This window comes from Parasteatoda tepidariorum, chromosome 10, assembly GCF_982258835.1.
Source record: "Parasteatoda tepidariorum strain Cologne lab strain chromosome 10, Ptep-v5.0, whole genome shotgun sequence".
Lineage (NCBI taxonomy): Eukaryota > Metazoa > Arthropoda > Arachnida > Araneae > Theridiidae > Parasteatoda > Parasteatoda tepidariorum.
In genome coordinates this window covers 47,713,806-47,730,958 of record NC_141764.1, presented here as the reverse complement: position 1 = coordinate 47,730,958, position 17,153 = coordinate 47,713,806, and the positions used below count along the sequence as shown (strand labels likewise).

At 28.9% G+C, this 17,153-nt stretch overlaps 1 protein-coding gene across 1 annotated transcript in view; it reads right to left on the bottom strand.

The window, feature by feature from the left end:
- The window catches only part of LOC107451421 (influenza virus NS1A-binding protein homolog), a 62,700-nt gene that overhangs the window by 41,492 nt on the left and 4,055 nt on the right, over positions 1-17,153 (bottom strand). The window lies entirely within an intron of this gene.

Below are 17,153 nucleotides of genomic sequence, written 5' to 3'. Positions count from 1 at the left end.
CCGCTGACGCCCAGATAAGGCGCTAGTTCTAAGAAACCAGGTCTTGAGCTAACAAACCAGTATTTCGTTGGCGTCAGCGTGACGTTGACGTCCCGCTGACGCCCAGATAAGGCGTTTGTCCTAAGAAACCAGACCTTTATAATTAAAATTGTCAAGTGTCATTTTTTTTTTAAATTTCTGACAGAAAATATAGTTTTGTATTTAATAATTTGTAAATATAGTATTTAACAGTTCCGTTATTTGATATAACAAAAAGCAGTAATAATATTTGGAGAAGAATTGCGTGAAAGGCTAAAAAAAGCAATGAAAATTTAACAACGTAAGACTAACTTTCAAGAGAGAACAAGAACGTCAAACCTGTACCGTCTTTACGCATGGGCACACCTGAGCAGTGCCCGAGGGCCCCAGGCACTCAGGGGGCCCTTGAGAATCTTTTTTTTTATAAATTGTATTAAAAAAAACTAAGACTAAACAAAATTACCTGACAGATTTTTTAAAATAAATATATTATATTGCATGAAGTGTGTATTTTGTTTTTCTTTCTACAAATAGTGATTGATAATTTTGCAAACAACAATAATTAGAATATTTTATCACCAAGGAAACTTAAAAAGGCAACTGAAATATATATTTCTACGTTCCAATGAAATTTTTATGTGTTTCAGAATTTTTGGAGTCTACTAAAAACAAATCTAAATACATTTTAATCAAAATGTATTTAAATTTGTTCAAATTATTGCATATGCAGAAAACGCTTTATTTTATGTATGTGAAGTTTTTTAGTTCGATCTTAAGCAGTAGGACATGTTACAAGGGCCCTGCATGCTATTAAGACGGCCCTGCGTCAAACACACATATAAATTACATCTAAAACACGAAAGTACTGGTTGTGGTTTCAATATGTTTTCAAGAATGATTTGAAACCAATTTCTCAATATTTTGAAATTTTAATGCGGGTTTTTCTTGCATCAAGCTGCAGATTTAATTTTTGTATTTTTTTTTTTTTTTACTTCAATTAAAAGAAAATGATAAGTTCTTTTGTGAGGTTTTAAATGGCCCAATTTAATATTTTTACAAAATATACATAACTACATAAGGGTACTACATAAGCGCAACTGCATAAGGTATGAATTAAATATAGAGTTTAATGGCGCAAAAGCCGGATTCGATTATACAGTACCAAACGTAAGTGCGGCTTTCAGGAGAACTCTTCCAAACATCAGGCTCGCGTCGTGGCGGGTACCATGGCAACAAGGAAAAGTCACTTCGAATAGGGGTGTGGGGTGAGTAGTTTTGTCTTGATCTTGGCATAGGTCGGCATGAGTAAACCAATCGACTCCTTCATTGCTCCATTGCACAGCCATTAAAAATGTGCTTTAGCTTGTTACCATGGCAGCAGACAGCCCCAGACTTTTTGTCTGGAGGAGTTCTCAAAACCGCACAATAAACGGCAATGCATATACTCTGATAAGCTAGCTGAACAGTACTGTAAGTTAAAAAAGAAATAAGATCACTGGGTTGAGGGTCCCGTCACCGAGCAACTTTAGGGTTAAGGGATCTGCGTCTATCTGAAGAAGGCAAACCATCTAGGTCGTATATACTTTGTCTAAAGTAAGAACTCCCCTAGCCATTCGTCTGGACCCGTGGCTGTGACTATGGTAACGAGGTCAAACTATTTCAAACAGGGATGTGGGGTCATTGTTTAGGACAGGTTTCGGCTCGGGTCAGCTAGAGAAAGGGAATCTTTTTCTTCGGTCTACTGTGTTAGCCCTAGAGTGAAGGGAAGCTAAGCCAAAGAATATATAATCTTATATATTCTTTGGCTAAGCTCCCTGAAATGCGCTATTCTTGTTTCCATAGCAACAAACGATCTCAGACTTTGTGGTGGGGGGAGTTCTTACCGTAAGCAAACTATACGCCTCATGTTATTCATGAGAAATGGAAGAAATATTACGTTTTATAAAGGAAGGCAGTTATTTAATAACAACACTGGTTTTTGCTTCATGCTTCAATTTTTTTTTTTTTTTTGGATTTTATATTTTAATATAAATATGATTCTGATAATGAAACAGAATTTTTTGGTAACTATTTGACTTTTTTTTAGAGTAAAATAGTGTCAGAAAAATATATATATAAAAGGAGAGTCAGAAGAGAGTCATTAGAGTCAGAATATATATATATATATATATATATATATATATATATATATATATATATATATATATATATATATATAACAGACACTAGTGTGCTAGTGTCCCATCTGCTTCAAAGGGTAATGAGATATTGAAGAAGTCCACCATCGATATCGGTAAATAATAATGAGTTCGTCTCACTTTTTTTTTTTTTTTTTAGATGCACAAGGTGGAAATCTTAATAGGCATTTATGCAAAGTTTTAAATATTTATATATATGTAAAAATTGTTAAGAAATAAAATACTACATATTTTCGCTAAATTTCATTTGTATGGATTTTTACTCAAAAGAAAGCAAAATATACTTATATTTCACTACACATGTAATGTAAAATTGCTTTACGCCTAACTATTAATAAACTTAATGATTGCAAATGATTCTCTAATAATAAAAATTACATAAGCTTTAAGGTGATAGTTTTAATTTCTTGATACTTGAATTTAAAAAAAAAAACTTTAACTTAATTATTTTACGCATCATGCATTTAATATTTTTTTTCCTGAGATTTGATGCATGATATAAAAATTTACTTTCTTAGATTATCTCAAACAGTATTACAATATAAAACAATGTGCACGTAATTTCAGAAAGGGTCGTATGCTGCCTGCTATTTCTACTTTTAAAAAATATATTAGTCCTTAAAAGCACGTAACTTATACAGATTAATGCAGTTGACTTGTAATCAACTTTTGTGAACAAAAAAAATAGCCGAAGGTCAGCAAAGGGGATTGACGTCAAAGAAAAAGGCCTTCGGGAACCTTTACTTTGGAAAGCAAAAGAAAAAAATAATATTTAAAATTCCCAACCTTAACCTTGATTTTTTGCAAAGTCAAATTTCTATGCTTTGTTGGTTCATATATGCTTAGCAGTTAGCTCATTTACATTTAATAACGATATTTGAAAAATGTTACAGAAAAAAAAATATTCCATTTCTTAGAAGTGGCTTAACTGAAGTGGAATATCAAATAGGTGTGTTCCTTACTGGCGGTATAAATCGGACATCAGTAAGGGCTTTAATGACAAAATAAATAAATAAATAATAAAAAAATAATAATAAATAATAATTACGTAGGTTTAGTTAAATATTATGGGTAATGTTCTGGTGAAAACGGGTAAAAAATTAACTCTATTCTTCGCAATGTAATTTTAATAGGATTTATTTATAAATATGCGCTATGAATAACTTAAAAATCAAGGTGTGCTTCAAATAATATTTTAACTTTTATTGATACTATAATTTTTTTAATTAAACAAAAAATATTTTTATAAGTATTTAAGAGACGGATAAAAAACAAAGTGTAAATACAATTTAGGTAATTAAAACTATAAAGTTTATCCAGCTTATTATGTAACTATTTTTTATGTTTCTTGACGCATTAAAATTTAGTTTATATTTCTTGAGGTTATATTGCGATTCATTTGCAAATGCATGCTTAGTAGTGTTATTTAGAAATCATGAGTATATTTTAGGCTACATTGAAACTGCTGTTTAAAATATTATAAAAAAAATAAATAAATAAATAAATAAATAAATATATAAAAAATATAAATAAAATGTAAATAAAATATAAGTAAAACACGTATTTCAAATACAGATGGAAAACCAAAATTAGTTTGAATATATTTAGATTATTAAAATTATAAAGCTAATACAGCTTATTTTACAACTATTTTTTCATATCAATTTTTAAGGTTTCAAAGTTAATCATGCATCCATTTTTCATGTGTTTTCATAGTGAATTTTCCAAAGATTTTGATATCAAAATTTAAAATCTCTTTCTCTCTAATACTTAATTTACTATAATTATATCTGTGTTCTTAAATCACGTACGAAAGAATTTAAACATAAAAAATCTAATTTATTTTGTAAATTCGAATAGGTTTGTCATAGAAATCGCTGAGTTATACATACAATAAATAACATTAATTTACTGTAATTATATTTGTGTTCTTAAATCACGTACGAAAGAATTTAAATATAAAATCTAATTAATTTTGTAAATTCGAATAGGTTTGTCATAGAAATCGTAGAGTTATACATACAATGAATAAATAAATTACATTAATTTAATATAATTATATTTGTGTTCTTAAATCACGTACGAAGGAATTTAAACATAAAAAATCTAATTTATTTTGTAAATTCGAATAGGTTTGTCATAGAAATCGTAGAGTTATGCATACAATAAATAAATAGATAACATTAATTTACTATAACTATATTTGTATTCTTAAATCACGTACGAAAGAATTTAAACATAAAAAATCTAATTTATTTTGTAAATTCGAATAGATATGTCATAGAAATCGTAGAGTTATACATACAATGAATAAATAAATTACATTAATTTAATATAATTATATTTGTGTTCTTAAATCACGTACGAAAGAATTTAAATATTAAATCTAATTTATTTTGTAAATTCGAATAGGTTTGTCATAGAAATCGTATACATACAATAAACAAATAAATAACATAAAAATATCGGAAACTACGCCCTAGTTATTTTGCCATTGAAGAATAATTATTCCATTAGAGTTAAAGCTATTTACACACGTTGCCATAGTAACTAGAATTCCTACTCCAAAAATTTGTCGAACACAGACGATACATTGTTTCAATTTCTTTTGTATTAACGTTTAATGGTTTGGATGCGTGCTTAAGATCATAGAAACTACTAAACAAGTGAAATAGGTTTCAAGGCTAATAAGTAAATTAAAACGAAGGGTTCATCACGAACAATATTGTATGCACTATTTACAATTAGCTGAATACTTTTTAAGAATTGATTTTGTCATTAATGAGTAAAAGTTAGTTTTCAATTTTTTTTTTCATTCTTCTTTTTTTTAAAAAAAGAAAGGATTAGTCTGGTAAAACTGGCTGTTGGTGTTAAGAATAGTTATTGAAATTAAAAAATAAACTGATAAAAAACTTCTTTCCCTTTAGAAATATATAAATAGGAAATAACAGACGACTTCATTCAAGCGCTTAAAAACGGGTTCCCATTTTCAAGACTTGCCAGACGTGAATGAGAAGAAACAATAGTTATTTGAAATGACGACGAATAAATTGCACCAACTCTCCGTAGCACGTGGGAATGCATTTTAACCAATTTGCCTCTCTTGGGAACTTGTTTTTTTTTTTTTTTTTTTTTTTTTTTTTTTTTTTTTTTTTTTTTTTTGCCTTTATTTTCCAATTTTTCGTTTTTATTTTAAATAATTTTTGTTACTTCTCATTCACGTTTGGCAAGTCTTGAGAATGGGCTGTTATTTTTCAGCGTTTGAAATATGTACACTGATATTTCCTATTTATATATTTTTGAAAAGAATGAAGTTTTTAATCTGGTATATTTTACTGCTTCAGTTTCTTGGGTTTATTTATTTAATACAAAAAAAAGTAATTTTTACACGTTTTCACAAACTATAACAATAAAATTTCTTACGCCTATGCAAAAATAAATAAACATTTACGATTGATATGTACCTTTTCACCTTATTGGATCTTTGTCTGTAACTTAATTCAGAAAAATTTAAGTCAATTAAGGAAAATTTAGGCCGATAATGTCGTGATATAGTAATACAAGAAGCCAAGAGAAGGACAAAAGGAGAAAATAAGTAAAACAGCTCGTTAAAAAAATGTCTCATTATATGAGTGAGTCACAATTTTCGTGAATAAAAGGGATCGTAGTTGTTTTAAGTAATCAGGACAGAGCTTTTCTAAGTAGTGTCCAAGTTATTGTATGAATTGTTCGGTTGATCAGAAAATTGATGTATCCGTAACACCATAACTAATCAAAAATTTCAAGGACATAAAAATAAGGAAAAATCTACCTAGTTTTAGAAAAAAAAATTCGTAGTTAACGTGAAAAAATCAAAACGAATCTTCTCTTACACAGATCACCAATTTTTAATTTGCACCGATTCTGGAGAACCATTTCGAAAACACAGCACCAATGAATAAAAAAAATGTGGTAGAGGTAGAACATTTATAGTTTAACTAATTTAATATTTCCAAATCATAGGTACCACTTTAGTGTAAATTATTCTAAGGTAAAAAATGTATTACGTATAGTGCGCAAACAAATAAACCAACCACGTTGAATAATTTTCAATCTAATAATCAGATTTTTACGTTCAAAGACCTAATCTTAATGGTTCAAGGGAAATGACCTCAAATATACTAATTAATTAGTGCAGACGATATTTAAGTTACAAAATCAAACGTAAAAACGTATTTTCTCTGAATAACCATACTTTTTGTCGGGGATTCGAAAATTCTGACCCCCGAAATATAGAGGATAGCCGTAATCTGGGAAATATGTTCTCAAAGCTTCGATTAAATAAGCATTTCTTTTTGGCATTTAATCAGGCAGGTCCTGGGGGACTTATCTCGCATGACCTGTCTCTACTAATATCAAGAATCAACATTTGTCTTTTACTTAAAATGCTTCTTGGATAAGAAATTCGTTATATATTTGCAACTCGAGCTCTGGATTTATTTTTACGCAATAGAAGTTTTGTTATGATTATTATCCTTATAGTTTACTATTTATTATATTTTCAACGTGTATATTGTCTATAATTACTATGTGAATCATCATCTATCTGTTCCATACTGAACTGTGAAGACTAAAAACTTCATGTTCTATTAAAAAAAAATTACTATCATAATCAACATAATTCATCTACTTCAATTAACCACCTGCACCAACCAACAACAAAATATTCATCATAAATAAACCTATTTTTCATTCTATATGCTTCATGACTTTCTGAGTCGGTGCCACAAGGCGTCTGGATACTTTTGATCTGATATTGAATATCTTACTTGCCGGCTAGTACCGAAATGAGAATTAAGTATGTTGGTAATACGACCAGGGACCGACTTAAAGATTTGGGGGCCCCGGGCACAGATGAATTTGGGGGCCCCAGTTAAAGAGCCGATAAATTTTAGTTAACATGCAAGGTCTTAAACTTAATATTGAAAAAGTATTTTTCAGACCATAAAAATTGCAAGTAACATGAAACCTTATTTAGAAGTACGTCCCCCAGATATTCAGAATTTAATTTAGTGAAATTGTAAAAAAAATATATATAATCAGCTAAATACTAAATTTAGCATCAGCTAACAAAATTAGTGCAAAAATTTAATAAACATATCTAGAGGTTTTGGTTAGAATGTTAAAAATTATGAAGGAAACAAGATATTTGTACCGATTACCTATTTTTATTTTCCTTTCATCATTGATTTTCCATGAAATGAAGGTACTATAAAAGAAAGAGAAACTGTAGTTCTATTAGAGCAAGTACTTGACCTTTTAATATTTCACTCATTTAGTATTTCAGCATTATTAGAAAGGGGGGCATTTTGTAAATTTGTAGCTAAATCATTAGAGTTGGTCTCTTAAATTTTCTGAAATAAGGTTATTGTGTGATACAATCTCAGCATCAGCTAACAAAATTGGTGCAGAGTCAGAACAGTCATTCAGTTTTTCAGCATTTTAATCAGCAGTTTGAGTTTTAACAGTATAGAAATCCATTGATCCTTTAATGTGTTTTAATTCAGCATTTTTTTTCGCCTTTAATTTTTTTTAGCACAACCAGACGGATAAGATCGCTTCATGATGAATTCAATGTGTAAGCGAATAGCAAAGAAAATTTTAAAAAAATATAATAAAAGCAAAACAGATAATGTAACAAAACAAAATATTAAATTTAACTACAATAAAAAAAAACTTAAGAATGGTTTTAAAAAAAAACTTTTGTTTGAAATCTGATAAAAGTAATCATTATCAACATTCGAAAATTTTTAAGATGCCATAAACAACAATGATTAACTAATGCAATTAGCTTCAGAGAAATTACTAACAGAAGCTTATATCTTAGTCTTGTAAAAAGAATGGCCTTGCACTAGAGCATTAAAAGTTGTTATAATACTGTAATAAATAATGTCAATAGAAAATTATTTTGCTCTAGTGCGAGTGCGGAGTAAATAGTAATGATATAATGGAATAATGATGTAATGCAAGTACCCCATTCATGAAATTTGATAGTTGTCCCTGTTCTAAACATTTTTTCAAAGGGATCTTCTACACAAGGTTTTGTATTTGCCATGTTATGTAAAAGATCATTTATTGGGAAAGAGGCCCCTCAAATGCTGGGGGCCCCGGGCACGTGCCCCGAATGCCCTCCTGTAAATCAGTCCCTGAATACGACGAGTTATCTATTAGGTAAATGAGTTAAAATACTAAGTATTTTACCAGGAAACGGTAAGAGTACTTTGACGAGATAGGTTTCGCGTATTTTATCAGCATTTGAAATGTATCAATCATCAAAGATAAAGGTGCTAAATTTAAAACTTAACTTTAATAAAATTTAAACAACATATAGTCATAATCAACATCATGAAGGATCCCAGACGAGTAACATAAAGATGAAAAGGGAAAAAAATCGAAAGAACAATTTTTTGCAATAGTATGTTTATTTATTTAATTGATTTGAATTCAGTTCCGTTCGTTTCAGGTTACACTGGTACACAGTAACTTCGATACTCGAACCTAGTTTCTCGGTGATTCCACTACAGAAATTTCGGTACATGAACCGAGTATGTCGTTGACTTCTCCACAGAAATTTCGGTTCTTTAATCTAGTTTCTCGTTGATTCCTCCACAGTACCGAAATACTTCGGAAAATCCTTAAAGAAGTCACAAAATCTTAAAAAAAAGGACTGTTTTTTTTAAACATTTTTAAAATTAGTTGTGGGAGATCAGCCTCCCCCTAAATAACACCCTTATTGCTAAGATTTGGTCATTGGAATTTTATGGCGGAGCCAGTGTGAAAATTAGGCAAAGAAGTCTGGAAACCTCTGAATTAGAGAATCATTTGAACCCCTTAACGAGCGGCTAATTTTCAAGAAAACGGTTATAAAAGTGCCTATTTTTTTTATCACGTATCACAAATGCACGTATTTGATTAGTGCTGACATCTAGTTTAAAATAAATTAACTATCTACAATTACCTTAAGAATATCCTGGTACTGCCATCTGGTGCGCAAAATGAGAAATAAATTGTTGTCCGGGCAAAAGAAATGAATTAGTTTAATTCTTATTGGTGCGTTACTACTGAACACTCAAGCCCGGGAATTTCACGGGAACGAGAAATAGAGGGCGAAATCTCACCCCGTCATTTTCACGGGAGCGAGAAGAAAGGGGTTAAAATTTTTTTATTATTTTCTTCTTTTTAAAGTGAAGCCATTTCCTTATTGTAAATAACTATAAAGCAACAGTTTTTCAATTGAATATTTTCAACGAAAAACGTGAATCTGTATTTTTTCTTAGATTTTAAATACAGTAAATCGAAAAAAAAAAAATCTTTTTTAAATAAATATGAATTTTTTTATGCATGCTTATAATTGAGCTTCAGAGAATTCTTATGTTTTATGTATGCATACATTTATTCATTATTTTACTCGGAAAAACGTAGTGAATCATTGAGTAATGACTTATTCACATACTGGTTTACGACATTTAGTTTGCGAGACGGTTACGGTATGAAAACTTGCGACGTAAATAAGATATATATGTACTAAATTATTCATATGGCCAAGAGTGAATCAACAGTTCCATTCGAAACAGGTGGGACAGTTTACTATCACTTTTATGAGACACTTAGGGATTAAAATAGAACTTATATGCACTCTTCTGGCGCGGCTACAAGACTTTTATCAATTGTATATTCTAACAACCTTACTCATAAATAATATTTATATCGTACCACTACTTATGTGTAAGACATAATTCGTGAAAAACTATTTAAAGCAGATCTTTAATATTTTAGGGATGTAGGATGGTTTGTTAGTGAAAGTGAAAAACTTTGTAAATGTTAAAACATTAGGTTTTAACATTTATGTGTTACTAATGTGCATAGAATTACATCGAACATTTTAAGTTAATTGTAAGGAAGTTATTTGAATTGGAAAAAAAAAGAAGAAAGAAACAGTGTAGTAGTTTAATTTCCACATTTGAATTTTAGTATAAGTATGCATGTTAAGTCTGTTTATGTGTAGCGGAAGTCAAAATTATTATTTATAAAATTTTTTAAATAAAAAAAAAATCCATTAGCAAAGCGTAAAATGTGTTACCACTTTAAATATTTGAGTTGTTAGGTTGACATCTGTGTGAATAGCATTCTTTTTACCAGCAGAATATTGTGTGTGTGGAACGTTTGGAGGAAAAAAAAACAAAGTTTAAAACGTATAAACAATCTTTTTTTCGGTAAATTACCATTTAAATTAGAATTCATAGTACTACACATATCAAAAATTTTATGTTCGTTAAAAAAAAAGGAAATATCAGATAGTTGGGCATTCTCACATAAAATTTTATAATTAGACGAAAAGAAATAAAACATTCATTATTAAACAAAGAAATCAATAAATAAAATAAAGCTGTTTAACACTAGAAAGACTGAAACTTAGTATATACCTATATTGCCCAAAAGCAGTCAAAATGACTGCATTGTGAAAGAATAACTAAAGTGTAAAGAAATTTGTTTAATAAATATTGAATATTTTTTATATTATTTACAGTTATATCAGGTTATTAGTAAAAATTAACAATAAAAAAATTTATTTCTCTAGGAAAGAAAATTTTAATTTATACATTATTATTTGTACATGTTTTGCAAATGAAAAAGCAGTCAAAATGACTTCCTTTAGTCAACCTAGTGTTAAACAAGTAATCATTACACAAGAGAACAAATTTTCTGTTGCATTTATACGAATACTTCATCTTACCTAATTAGAGTGAGGAGTTTTGAAATTAGTTTTGTTCGGAAACTCGAAGTTTTTTTTTAAATGAAATTTTTATTTTAATTTTTTGTCTTAATGTATAAGTTTATAAAAAACGTATAGGTTTGTTTATATACTTATATATACACTTGTCTGCAGCTTTGAAGATAACATTTAAGACAAAAAACATATAACATATGAAATCTTATCATAAACTGAAATGTATTATCGCCTTTTTCTTCTACTTTCTACGTAGCAGAGAAGTGGAAACACTTATTATTCAGTCGAGGAAATTTTAAAAAATCCTGGTAATATAAGATTAAATTGCATAACATATGTAGCTTGTAGAGCGAATCCAATATTGGATATGAAATCAGCGACGAGAAAATCTTAAAGATTCGTCCAAAAATCTCATGAAAAAAGGGCAAATAAATAACAAATTTTTTTTTTTGAAATATAAGGTGGTAATTATTATTTTAAGAGAATTATTTTAATTTTCTCATATTAGGTCTGCCGGAAAGTTCTGCCCATGAAAGTTACACGCCTCCTTTCACAGTAATGCAAAATGTTCTTTTATAAAAAAAGTTGTTGAATATTTACTTTTCTAGGTTGTGAATTTTCTGGTAGATCGAATATTAGAGACTAATTTTTTCTTAAAATAGGCATTTTTTTCAATACATATATATTTTAAATTCATAGATCTTTATTAGTTTCATAATTTTTTTAAAAATTAATCACGGTTTTATTCATTTTAACTGCAACTGTCACCATTTTTAATTTTAAATAAGCAATTCCCCAAAATTTCAGGACAACTTCTTCCGATTTTTGCCATTCATATGTTCTGATTTCAATATCAAAAAAGCCAATCTACTCTGCTCTGATATTAGACCATTTTGTCTGAATCTCTAAAAATGTTCTCTAAGGTGATAATTCTCTTAACTTATTAATTTCTTTCCACCTGCTAATCAACTATTTTAACCTTACCGGAAGAGAAAATTTTATCCTGTTAGTAAATACGCATTATTCGAGGCAGGTAATTACACTTTAAATGAGTAAGGGAAAAATTGAAAAAAGATAACAAACATTTGACAGCTGTCTGCAGTATTTGTTTTCCAGAGCAGAATTCATGGTATCTTCCTCTACATAGCCTTGAAAAAACAGACTCCTGTGGTGTCTTTCACCTTGAGAATAAGCAGTGAGTAATCGAGAGTTTTTCGACACCGACATCAGTTGCGACATTTGAGTAACAGAAGGAAAATTGATAGATATATAACGGATCTAATAAACTATTCAAAAAAACAAGCGGATAGCGAATAAATTAAAACAACTGATATTTTCTTATTCTTGTTGTAAAGGTTTTTGAAAGAAAAAGTTATCTAATATATATTTATTTTTTGTGGTACCATAAACTCGGGTATTTCTCTTTTTCAGCAGTTCCCCAAAAGGTGTTTCGCGGAACCCTGGGGTTCCATGAAAGGAGTTTTGGGGTTCAGACATTCTTTTTCTAACCAGTAATCATTATATTTATATCTAATAAGCAATCCATAATTTATTTAATATTTCAGTTGCTTATATGAAATCATTTATATAAAATATGCAGAGGAAAAAAAAGTAGCAGAATCTAAAAAAAAAAAAGAAAAAATTCAATAACAATATGTTGAATAAATTATGAAAAAAATAAAATTTTATAAAAGATTAATTATTTATCACCGGGCTTTTCAATTAAAAAAATGAAACAACTGAATTACGCTCATTTGATTACAATTCCCAATGTTTAAAACAGTTTTTCTTCTCCAAGGAAACGCATACGCCAAGAACAGATTTCTACTATTAAATATTTCATTCTTTACATAAAATATTTCAAAAATAATTAGTAGTCCTTTTTCTTGTTAGTATATTCACATCTGCTAATGAGCTTTTTCTTATAATGCTGGGGTTTCGCCAAAAGAAGCTTGATCCACAAAAAAAAGAAGAAAAAAATGATAGTTGCAGTTTTATCTACTGACAACGCTATACTTATTATTCATTTTGTTATGTTGTTTAAAAAGTAATAATTACAGTAGTGTTAAATAATTAGTTAAACGTTAAGCATTTATTTAGATTCATTTTCTTAGGTAGTCTTAAGTAATAATTTAAGTAGCGCTGAATAGTTAATTGAACGTTAAGTATTTATGTAAAATAATTTTGTGTTTTTATAGAAATAAAAACTTTTTTGAAGCAATTGGAAGCAGTAAAGCACGTAATAGGGCAATGGAATCATTTTTCTATCTTATCTCACAACAAAGATGGAAGTAATTTTAATATTTCTGCTGCTTATACTTTGTTGAAACGTCACAAACTCGTACTTACGGTGGCTTGAGTGATTTAATGGTTTCTGGCCAGATTTTAAAATTACTACTAAATTTCAATACACAATAACTTTGACAATATCGCGGTCATCTCTTGAAAATAGTTGAGACTGAAATCCAAGAGTGGCGCTAGACTTAGCCCGACAGGGGGTCAGCAATGCCCCGACAGGGGGGCTAAGATAATTTTGAAAATAAGCAATAATTTTTAATATACGAAAAATAATTAATATGACATAGACATATTTGTTCTGATAAAAAATTTATTATGATTCAAATATTAACAAAGAAAAAATATAAAAGTGATATCTGAATAAATAAACAATATATGCACATCCATCATAAAATTCTACAGTGTTCTCAATTAAATATTCTACTCAAACAATAAAAAATTTATGCACAACTAGAAAAAATTCCAAAAATTCGAGCTTACTACTACTAATGTTTAATTCCGTAGCCTTGTAATTTTGAACCAGCAGACAAGAGAACTCCAGGATCAAGTAGTGGAAGAAATTTTTGCATTCGTGGAGGACGTTTTGATAGCCCGCATTTGAGTTACATGGAGAGGAAAACCACGAAATCCTCCTACGGTTAGTCTGATACCAAGGGAACTCTAAGAAATGATCCGCTTACTACTGAGGATATTTCACGTCAGCACTGTGGTCGGTAAAAGCCGGGTGTGGAATTCATATCACTCAGCCATCACTGGGATTCGAACTCGGTGCACCTCATTCGGAGGAGAATGCTCTATCCCTTGAGTCCAACTTTATTGAGTAATAACTCTGCGGCAGGTACCAATTTTCCAATTTTATTGATTGGTACCAATTTTATTGATTTACTTAAATTTAATCACCTTCAAAATGTAAATGGTAATTCAATCGTAATTTTTGTAGAAAAAAAGGGCAATAAACCGTTTTTCCTCTAAACCTGCAATGAATGCAGAAGCAACCACGAGGGTTAGTGAGCAAAATGATTCATTTCAGCTCATTTCATTTCAATCATTTTCAGCTTATGTATATACACCAAAAATTATTCAAAACTAGATTAGATATAACTCAAGGACTGCAAACTTAACTGTCGGATATAAAACCTTATTTAAGATTGAAAATGGTAAAACGAGGAAAAATCTACATTCCTCGAATTAAATATTTTAAAAATAGTCTGTTTTTAGGTTATAATATTCGTAATTACCTTAATAAACTTTAATCGTAATGTCGGGGTTCCGCCGATGGAAGACATTTAATATATACACACTAACGCTTTATATCAATTAGCAATTAGTTTTAGAATTACAATTATAGAATAATTATTATAAGATTATTATAGAATTAAAAATTATTATAGAGTGAAAGGTTTTAAAAGACAAATATTTGTTAATGTTTAATATTTAATCTATGAAAAAACATAACACATATTGAAATCTAACGAATAGCCCCTGATAAATTTCGTGACAAAAAAAAGAAAAAAAAATTGAAGCTTGATTGATTTCTGGATTTTAGAAACACCTTCTAGTTTTACTATTCAATCATATTGGTTTCGATGTCGTTCATCCCACCTGTCTCACTAGTGATTCAGCATATATTGATATCATTTTTGTTTCGTTCTTACTTAATATTAATTTGCTTGCGACAATTATTTTTTTACGTATTAATTGTTTAAATATTAATTGATTTTTGAATTGACAATTTCAATCATCTCTTAGGTATTTAAAACTGCAGCATATCACATGAAAATATTAAGTATATATCATTTTTACAATAAAGTAAAATGAAAAAGAATTCTGATCCTTAGGAACAGATATTAAATAGTCTCATGATCGAATGATGGAGCATAATTACCTTTTAAACAAATCAAATTTTTTTTTTACCTTTTAAACTAAAAATTTGCTTATTTTTATATAACTTATTAATACTCAAATTATTCAAAAGATGATATGACAACGAAGTTTTTTTTTTTTATTCAGTCATTTATTTACATTTTTTCCACTTCTTTATTTATTTTTATTTCATTAAATTAAATGCACACGGTTAAAATAAGAACAAAGCTGTCTAATTTTTATGTATAGTTTCGATTTATAACTTTAAGAAATTGCTTCGACTTTGATTAGGAAATTTAAAAGCCTTATTAATGAAAAAATTGAGAAGCCTTATTAACTTTAAACACATAATAACAACAAAAAGGAGTTAAAAATAGAATGATCAATAAACAATAAAATCGTAAGCTAAATAAATTAATTAATTTCGTGTACGAACTATAATATTACAAATTAAACGTATTTCATATTTAGGGGAAACATGGAAAATTTGATCATACAGGAGTTTTAGACAATTTTTTTCTCATGTTGTAACATTTTTTTAGCTGATGATCATTTGATTTCAATGCTCTATTAAACAAAATCATATGTTGTTTCTGTCTATTAGCAGTAAGTAAAATTAAAATTAAATTACATTTGTTATATCAATTTTATCCGGAACAGACCAAATCAAGAGTTTTGGCAAACAGGCCAGTCAAAGAGGGAATTGAATAGTGGCCCGCCATTTAAATAAATAAACAAAACAAAAAAAAATCTCAATGCATACATAAAAAACTGCTCAAATCTTTCACGTTTTGATTGATTTACCAAAATTGATTTAATAGAAACATTTGCTTACCTCCATGTGAAAGATTTATGTCTTCTTAATATCCTACAAAAAGTTGATATAGAAATTCCTATTTCATTCTCTTACGATTGATTTGAAAAATAACAGAATTAAATCAACTACAATAATAAAATAAAGTAAACAATTATGCTAGTTGAAACATTTAGGATGATTAAAGGAAAGAAAAGCTTTTATAATAAATTAGAAAAAATATCTTCTAAATTTTGTAAGAGAGAAAAATTCGAATTGAACGAGTCCCAATTTAAGGACAGTATGGAAATCTCAAGACAGATTCTAACAAGACCCTCCCCCTATCTACAGCCCTAGAAATGTTTTCTTCTTAGAAATTTATGACCAGAAATCAAACAAAAGGGTGTTTCTGTGGATATCTGATATTTCCGAAGTTAGGAGAAAAGAACCCCTAGGCAATATCAAGAAGCTAAAAACATATTCTCACAGTGTAAAGTGAGGAGGCTATTTAACAACTCTGTGGGTGGTAGCTAAGAAAGTGGGGATATTTTCATCAGTAGAAAAAGCGTTTTATTGCTCTTTTGGTTAGAAAAGTGAAGAATAACAATTATTTTATGTTTGTAAGCACTTCGATTAGATTTTGAAAAGCATCCAACTATGTAAAAAAGAAAAAATAATCTGAATAAATCTCTGAATAAAACTTTAAAAAAAGAAGAAAAAAGTGGGATCTGGTGGCCCTCTTGAGTTATAAATATTATATGAGTTAGAATTTAAAAAAAAAAAAAAAACAAAAAACAAAAAAAAAAAAAAAAAAAAAAAACAATTAATGCAATGAGATTTTAGACTTTTCGGGGGCCCCATCAGAACTCGGGGCCCTGGGCCAGGGCCCAATGAGCCCATCCTTAAAAATGGCTCTGGTTCAAAATTACAAGGCTACGGAGTTAAACTTTAGTAGTCGTAAACCCAAAAATTAAGTCAGCTGTTCAACGACGGATAGAATAAAATAAAATAGCAAGATATACAAATTTTTATATTATTTTGTGGAAGGTAATTTTAAATTGTAAAATACAAAATTTGAATAAAATTGATTGAATAATTAAAGATAAATGAAATTTAAACAAACCGACGTTTTTAACCGACGTTAACTCAGAAACTAATCGATCGATTGCTCTGAAAGTTTGTGTTTTGAAATTAAAAGGATGTAAAAATATGTAGA